At 33.8% G+C, this 9,605-nt stretch overlaps 1 protein-coding gene across 1 annotated transcript in view; it reads left to right on the top strand.

The window, feature by feature from the left end:
• LOC106869501 (transmembrane protein 135) overlaps window positions 1–9,605 on the top strand; it is a 466,726-nt gene that overhangs the window by 273,367 nt on the left and 183,754 nt on the right. The window lies entirely within an intron of this gene.

The raw sequence follows: 9,605 nt of genomic DNA, 5'->3' as shown, positions 1-9,605 counted from the left end.
CATGATTTGGGCGGGAAATCTTGAAAATAAATATTTGTGACATTGATCATGACTGAGTCGATTAATCAGTTGCAAGGCCCTGCACCTTTTATGTTTTCTTTTGTGACCAGCATTTAGAATTAAGAAAGATTCTGGCATGCTTTTATTGTTGTTGGTTATCATGTTGTACGGGTGGTTATAATTTTGTTGGTCTGTTTGCTTTAGTAATTGTTTTGCTATTCCGTTTTTTTCTCTCCTCATTTTCCTATTGATGGAACTGTAATTGGGTTCGTAGCTGTATTATTCGGAACAGAAAATATAAATATCTATATACATTTCTGTTTTGTGGGGGTCTTTTTTTTGTCTCTTTTTTAATATTTCTATGTCCTTGTTTGTGTTCTGTGTTTGTCTGTGTGCATGCATCTATATGTCCTTGCGTTTGCATGCATTTGTATACATACACATACATAAATGTATGTATACATATATGTGTATACATATGCTTGTATATATATATATATATATATATATATATATATATATATATATATATATACACACATGTATATATATGTATATGTGTATATATACATACATGCACATATACATATATGTATGTATGTATATGTGTATATGAATATATATGCATAACTGTATGCATGTATATATATATATATATATATATATATATATATATATACATATATATATATATAGTATAGTATAAAATTAATGTGGGCAGTTGACATGTATATATATATGTATAAACATATATATACATAATGAATATATGTATACTTACATATATACATATATTCATATATACCTGTGTGTATATATATATATATATCTACATTTACATATGTATGAATACAGGTGCGTCTGCATATATATATGTGTGTGTGTATTTATATATACAAACATACACACACACACACACACATATATATATATATACAAACACACATATACACACATACATACATGTATGTGTGTGTGTGTGTATTTCAGTGAATGTAGATATATTTCATTTTTACAAATGCATGTGTGATTTATTTTTATTTTTTGTTTGCTATTTTATTTATTTATTTCTACCTCTTGAGCTGATGATGTTATTAAGGTAATGGAATGCAATTGTGTTGTATTGTCATATGTATGTGCTCCATAAACGTAAGTGTGCACATTCACATGTGTATGCATGTGTGTGTGTGTGTGTGTACATGGTGTCCTATGTATGCATGTATGTACTTATGATTTATTGGCTGATAGAGGTGGTGGGGAACACAGCTATCAAACTTATCCTCCCATTAATCCCCAAATGTTCCAGCTGGCTCACAGTTCCTAACCATTCAAGCCAGTCATATCAGCAATATCAAATTAATGGCATGGAGCAAAATGTTATGGATTAACTCACACAACTGCCATTCCTTTCTGGCAAAATCATATAAATAAATAAGAGTTTTGCTTTTCTTTCTTGTTGTTGCTGTTATTGTTGGGTTTGATGATTGTTGTTGTTATTGCTGCTGGTGGTGCTATTGGTTATGAAGTCAATGCATGTAAGGAATTATTATTATTATTATTATTGTTAAGGCCTCAAGCTGGCAGAATTGTTAGCATGCAAGGCAAAATGCTTAGCATTATTTCATCTGTTTTTATGTTCTGAGTTCAAATTCCGCTAAGGTTGACTTTGCCTTTTATCGTTTTGGGATGATAATTTAGGTACTAGTGAAACATTGGGGTCGATGTAATCAACTAGTCTCCTCCCCAAAAAATTTCAGGTCTTGCGCCTTTAGTAGAAAGGGTTATTATTACTATTAAGGTAGCAAACTGAGAGAATCATTAGCATGCCAGGCAAAATGCTTAGCAGTATTTCATCCATTTTTATGTTCTAAGTTCAAATTCTGTAGAAGTTGACTTTGCCTTTCATCCTTTCTGAGTCAATAAAATAAGTACTAGTTGAGCACTGGGGTAAATGTAATCGACTTGCTCCATCCCCTGAACTTGCTGGCCTTGTGCCAAAATTTAAAGCCATTATTATTGTTGTTGTTATTGGGTAAGATGGTTAGCTGACAGAATTGTTACTGCACCAGACAAGTTGCTTAGTGTCATTTCTTTCAACTTTACATTCTGTGTTCAAATTCTGTCAATGTTGATTTTGACTTTCATCCTTTCATTGAAAAAAGTACCAGTTGAGCACTTGGGTCAATGTAATCAAGTAGCTTCCTCCTCAAAAATTTCAGTCCCTTACCTACAGTAAAAAGGATTATTATTGTTATTATTATTATTGATTGAGAGACCAGTGCAAGCCATCAAAGTGACACTGGGATACAAATATACAAAGCCCAGTATTCTCATCATGATTACTTGTCTGATAAGGGTACACCAGGCACATGTATCGCAACCATATGTGCACAACATGGTGATCTTATATCAAAATAAACAGTGCATGACCTCGCAGGTGGAGCCCAGTTTGAATTTTCTTCGGGTTGAGTAGCCCATCCCACTCAAAAGGTCCCTGAATAAGGTATCTTTAAGGATAATGAACGAAACACCCGTGTTTCCAGAGGTGAATTATTCAAACCCCAAAGAATTCCTCTCAACACATGGCTATGATACTCCCCCACTACTTCTGCTCATGATCAGAGTTGCACATAGGGACATGCTCAACTGGTTAAAGTCAAACAACTGACAAGCAAATCTGTGATATTGAACAGAATATTTGCTGTAACCCATCTTTTATACCAAGACAAAACAATGTACATGATAACACTTCCAATCAATTAAAATCAGAAGCCATGAGAGCCACTGCCTATTATTATCAATATCATCATCATCATCATCATTAAATATGGCAAACTGGCAGAATCGTTACTGCACCAGGCAAAATGCTTAGCAGTATTTGAATATATGTATATATGTCTGTATACATATGTTCATTTGCAGCATTCCATTTGTCTTTACGTTCTGAGTTCAAATTCCAATGAGGTCAACTTTGCATTTCATCATTTTGAGGTCAATGAAATAAGTACCAGTTCAGCACTGGGGTCAATGTAATTGACTAACTCCCTCCCACCAAATTTCAGGCCTTGTTCCTACAGTAGAAAAGATTTATGTTCATTATTATCAGTAGTAGTAGTAGTAGTAGTAGTAGTAGCAGTAGTAAGATCCTTTACATTCTAAGTTTTAATCTTCCACCATCCTTCAGGGGTTGATAAAATAATGTTCAAGTCAAGTACTGGAGTTGATATAACAAGCTATACCCCTCCCTTAAATTTGAAGCTTAAGGCCTCAAATTTAGGGGAGGGATATAGTTGAAAGGATTACTGTTCTTTTTCTTTTTTCTCATCCTTCTCCACTGAAGTTGACTTTGCCTTTCATCCTTTTAGGGTTGCCAAAATAAAGTACCATAGATGTAATTAACTACTCCTTCCTGCTCCCCAAGTTTCTGGCCACATGCTGTCTATTGTAGAAAGATTTACTATTATCATTGTTGTTGTTGTTGTTATCTGAATTTGAATCCTTCCAGAGTCAATGAAATGGATATCAGTTATGTAAAGCTGGTTGACTCACTGCATTACAACTGTATTTGTAACCAATGCCAATGCACGGAATCTTTATTTCCAGCATCATCATCATCACTGTCTACATCATTATCATTATTGGACAGTTTAGTGCTGGTCTGTATGATTTATGTTGAGAAATAAGGAACTAGATATCTGAATGAATATAATATCAGCCCAGCAGTTGAATACTGAACAGTCTGTATTCAATCAATGTCATTGCATAATGTTAATGCCCAATTTCTTTAACTCACAATAGCAATGCCCACATACCTACCCTGGAAAGTATAGATCATTATTATAAATACATTCTGTACTGTGGTTTGTTAGCTTCCATACTGACTTCAGTTTTTCTTTCTAAAAATGTTATTTGGCTGTAGTAGCCTAGCATGCTATCCCAAGGAAAAGTTATTTCTCATCTGACTGGTGCTGCAGAGTTGGTTGTTGTAGCAATATAAGTATTTATGTTTGAGAAAGAATTAGATATTGTATGTAGTTGGTGGCCAATCTCCTTCTAGGTCATTTGCTTAGTCGTGTCTAGTTGAGTGAGGTGACTGGTGCATGCAACAGTCTGTCACATAAAGCTCTTCACTAACTTTACTGGCTCAAAGGATTTGGAGCTGCAAGCCAGCTAGATAGTTAGGAGATTAATAAGAGAGTCAGTTTGTTAGTTGTAAATTCACCTCCCCATATCAGCTTATAAATCATTTGCACATGCACAAACATGCACATGTATTCATACATAAATACACAACTAAAGAATCATCGTTCTTTGCGCCAGGAAAAGCAACTGAGAAGAATGTGAATAAATGATTTATGTTTTGTGGCTCCTTGTGTTTGTGAGCAAAACACTTTATCTACCTACTTACTCATCCTTTTCACCCCATCTGGCATTACATTTCTGATAAAGCCTTCTCTCCGTATGGTGTTACTTAATAGAAATACAGTAAAAATTGCTCTCTGACTTGTGGAAACCATTCTTTTGGGCTTAAACATTTTGTTGTCTATAATCATGCTTTGCTGTCTGAATATACCAGCTCATTGTAATAAATGAAATAAGAGAAAGAAATGTGCCAAAGTATGGTTGCTACTGCTAACATGGCATGTCTTTGTTTCAGTAGTTATTCTCCTACAAGGCCAGCCTACTTAGGAAGATCTAAGAAGAATTTATATTGTTGTTAGGAATGCAACACATGCACCAACAAAAATTTATACTGAGATGAACAATATGCTAATATTAATAAATAATTGTTTCTTACACTTGTACATGACCACAATTGTGTATATGCCGGGTATTACATTCTCAACCACAGATTGACCAAGAGAATATCAGACAATCAGATGAGAGGTTAGTGAATCATGCCTTTGCATCAGCACTACATTGTTTCTATAGCTGTGACACTTAAATATAATTAAGTCCACCTAACTCTTAGTAGGTACTCTTAGTAAATTTATGTTGTCCATTATCAAAAGTAACAGCAGCAATACCTTTGTGGATATTGTTGCTGCTGCTGCTACCACTGCCACTGCTCAGGTCAGTGTTGATGAAGCAGATGTTATCATTGACAGTATTCCAGCCTTGACTGTAGGGATGGTGGTGATGGCTGGGGTAGAATTGCTTACATCAACTTTGCACATGGCCAATAATTTGTTTCTTGATCTTTCAGGAAGACAAAACAGCCAACCTCAGCTGGATTTGAACTTAGAATATAGAGAGGCAAAGTTAAATACCACAAAGCATTTATTTAGTTTGTTGTGCTACTCTTTCTGCCAACTCACTGCACTACTATAATGTCTATCAGTAATGCATGAGCAGTTTAGTTGTTTATAAAAATGCTCGCCTATCTTTACACATCTTCTGTATAACCGTGTTAACATATATATATATATATATATATATATATATATATATATATATATATATATATATATATATATATATATATATGATCAGCCATGTCACTGATAGTTAAAGTTCTGGTCATTGCACACTCAAATTACATGCGTCATAGAATAATGAACATATTCATATTCTCGGCTTTTGCACAGAAGTTAAATATATCTCTTAAATTCCTTTGGTTCAAAGAATTAGAACAATGCCTCTGATTAAACAGACTCAGTTTCATTGTTACAGCAACAAACAATATGTAAACTACACAAATAAGTCCAAACTAGTTATTGCTGCAAGTTCTTTATATATATAAATTTGTGCGTATGTATTTAACATGATAGAAAAGAGCAGACAGATAGACAGACACTGATGGATAGACACACATAAATGGATATCATTTTCTGTTAACTTCAACATTTACAGCCTACACAATGTATTATGATGGCTATGAGGTTAAAGTGCTAGATTACTGACCACACAGTCATAAGTTTCAACATTACAGTGCAAAAACTGTGTATTATCGTTGTTGTTTAGAAAGATTGTGAGCTGGTAGAATCATTACCATGGTGAACAAAATGCTTAGCAACATTTCTTCTGGTTTTACATTCTGAATTCAAATGCTACCATGACTGACTTTGCCTTTCATCCTTTTAGGATTGATAAAATAAATGCCTGTTGAGCACTGGGGTCTATGTAACTGAGTAGCCCCTTCCCCAAAACATCAGGCTTTGTGCCTATAGTAAAAAGGATTGTTGTTGTTTAACCACATGTTAGTCCCAGTGCTGCAGGTCTATGTCAAAGATGTTCTTGCCTTGACCATTCCATCCATTTATATATCTGTGACAACACTGTCAATGTATATTTTTTTCCTTTCTCTTTGTAGAATGTGACCTTATGAAGATTTGGCTATGATTTCTAGCATTTCAACTGCATATTGATTTGGTGTGTGTTTGTGTTTGTGCAGTGTGTGTGTTTACATAGTGCATTATGGTAAATTCTTGATAAATCAAGTCTGCAATCTATTCCCAATTCAAAGTTGAAATTAATTTTATTGGTGTCAGTGAAATGACAGAAGAGAAAGTCATGAAAGTTGATGAGTTTTAAATTGTTCAATCACTGGACAAACTTTTCATTGAATTAATATGTAAGCATCCTACATTGATAATCTTCCATGAAAGTATTCCTGACTATGAAGAAATATTATAATATCATCTTACTTGGAAACGGGTAAGTATTGGTGACAGGAAGGGACATCTGACTATAGAAAATTTACCTTGACAAATTTCATCTGCCCCATGTAGATGTGAAAAAAGCACGTGCTAAAATGATGATGATAATGGGCTTCCATACAGTTTCCAGTTGCTTGTTTCACCCATAGGGTGTTGGGCAGCCTGAGGCTACTGTAAAAGACACTCGTCAAGGGTTCAGTGCAAGAAGATAGAACTCAACGCTAAATGGTAACACAGCACATTTCATATCCACATAGCCATGCTTGTGTGGTTATATTTTTATATTATAAATGTGAAGTGAAAGAAATTGAAGTAAAAACAAATATGATGTGAATGTTAGTTTAACAAAAATGCCTGTTAGTGGTAGGGAGTTTGATTGAATGAAATATTCTAATGGTTGAAAAAAAAAAGAAACTTATTAATATAGAGTCTTCAATTTTTAAAAAATGGGTATATTCACTAGTAACAGAAATTATTGAATATTTAATTTCAGTGTTGCTCTATTTAACCCTTTCACATTCAGATTACTTTGTCAAGTGTAATGCTTATTTATTCATATTGTTTTGAACTAATCATGCATTATCTCATAGTTTTGAATTTCGATGATGTGATTGTTTATTTTTGAATTACATTGTAGGATATATTTGAACATAAAACATATCTGACTAGTTTGAGCATAAAACTGGTCGGATGTTTGGGACAGATATGACTTGTTTTAATGCTGAAGGATTAAGCATAATGTTAAAACCATTTTTTTTTTTAAATTTCAAAAAGAATTCAATGTTAGTTATGAACATGTATTATGTTGAAAAAAATCTACATTTATTATAAAAAATGGAAGGTTCTAATGAATTTGTAGCACCCAACATAATTACAGTGCAATGACTGAAACAAGAAAAAACAAAAGGAAAGAAAGAAGAAAAAGAATCCAACAATATCACTCATTTCAGCTGAGTCTTTTGATCCTATACGATTTTAAGGGGCTTGGTATTTTGCTTCATAATCCAAGTATACATAGCTGTTACAGAAGAGAATTGACCTTCTAACTTGTATGATAATCACAGTCAGTGCTTACATATGGCTAAACAACAGCAATAATCCTTTTTACTATAGGCACAAGGCCTGAAGTTTTAGTGCAAGGGGCTTGTCAGTTACATCGGCCCCAGTGCTCAATTGGTATTTATTTTATCAATCACAAAAAGGAGGAAAGATAAAGTCAAACTTGGCAGCATTTGAACTCAGAATGTAAAGCCAGAAATGTTGCTTGTATAGGTTGTACTGGTCTTGCCTAGCACAATGCCTTGCCTCTAGTTATGGCCCTTTTTCATATCCCTTGTGAAGTTTAACCTCCTCATATCCATCACTACCTCTTTTTATGTCTCCCTTGGGGTTTCTCTTCTGCTGGTTCCTTCAACTAGAAGGGCTCAACAATTCTGTACCCAGCTTCCATCCTTTTTCATACACATTACATGTCCATAGAAGTTCGATTTTTCTCTCTGGATCATTGTGTCTGGTTTCTCTTATACTTACTAGTGGGAACCCAGCACATGGCTTGCAAACTCTTTCATAATTCCCTTTGTCATTCTCAATCAAACAAATGGTTGTTAAGAAATTAAAAGATTGTTCTGCAGATATGACAATGAAAATTGGTTGTGTATAGTTTTTCCCTTTTACTTCTTAGATGCCAACAAAATTAGATCCTGCCAGATTGCGTTGTTAGAATTGTGTGTGTGTGTGTGAATTGTCCATATGCATGTCTATTCTGTATTCAGGAAACTACAAAAGGAACACCCACAAAGTTTTATATATTATTCATCTCTTCAGTGTACATAGTACATAGATATTTTCATGCAAATGAAATATATATGTATATAGATATAATGCACAGATATGTGTGTCATTGTATCTAGATATGTATATGTGTGTATGTGTGTATAAATATAATGCACAGTTATGTGTATGTCAATGTATCTAACAAAAAATATATAGATAGATAGATAGATATAGATATATGTACACAAGCATATGAATTGTATGCGTATATATATATAGAGAGAGATATATGTTAATGTGTGTGTTTGTGGATGTGTGTCATAAATTGCAATATTTTATTATATATTTTTATGTACATTCAACAATGTTTTGTATTGTGTCACAATGTTTTGGATTAATGTTGCCCTTGTGACAAATACGAAAACATTTTTATTAGTTGCTTTTTGTTTTATTTGTTTTATTTATTTATTATTATTATTATTATTATTATTATTATATTATCAGTAGCAGTGATAAGAGGAGGCCTAAGTTACATAGTTGCAAATAATTTATGGGGTGGAAGAGTTTATTATTAGTGGGATTTTTTTTTTAGCCTTACTCCTTTTCTTCTTGTTCTTGTTCTTCTTCTTATTATTCTTATTATTATTATTATTATTATTATTATTATTATTATTATTATTATTTCCCTGGATGTTATATAAACATGCCACTCTTCTCCCCCCCCCCCTGTGTCACTATTGCACATCCTCTAATCTGACATCTTTTATAATGTTCTCGCCTCACCCCCACTGTTTACCTCTTGTGATACCTACTGGTGAGAAAGGATGTGTCACTTTGTGGTTACCAAGCATTTAAATGGTGTGATTTATTATTGCTGCAGTAGTAGTAGTAGTAGTAGTAGTAGTAGTAGCAGCAGCAGCAGTCTGATCTAGACTAGACCACTTACCTATCTGCCTACCTACCTACTGACCTATCTAACCCATTCCTCCAATCAACAACCCAGTTTCTGAATCTTACTTTCAAACCATTTCATTTCATATCATTTCACTTTATGCAGCTATCATCATCACCCCTTGGTGAAAGGCTGGCTTGGGCTATCAGGAGGAGCAACATTTCAACAACTGTGATGGTGACAGAGCTTCCCCAACCACTTGCTTTCTTCCTATTCACCAC

This window comes from Octopus bimaculoides, chromosome 1 (genome assembly GCF_046866305.1).
Source record: "Octopus bimaculoides isolate indiv1 chromosome 1, ASM4686630v1, whole genome shotgun sequence".
Lineage (NCBI taxonomy): Eukaryota > Metazoa > Mollusca > Cephalopoda > Octopoda > Octopodidae > Octopus > Octopus bimaculoides.
The sequence above is the reverse complement of the archived record's forward strand: the minus strand, read 5'-3'. Positions and strand labels throughout refer to the sequence as shown.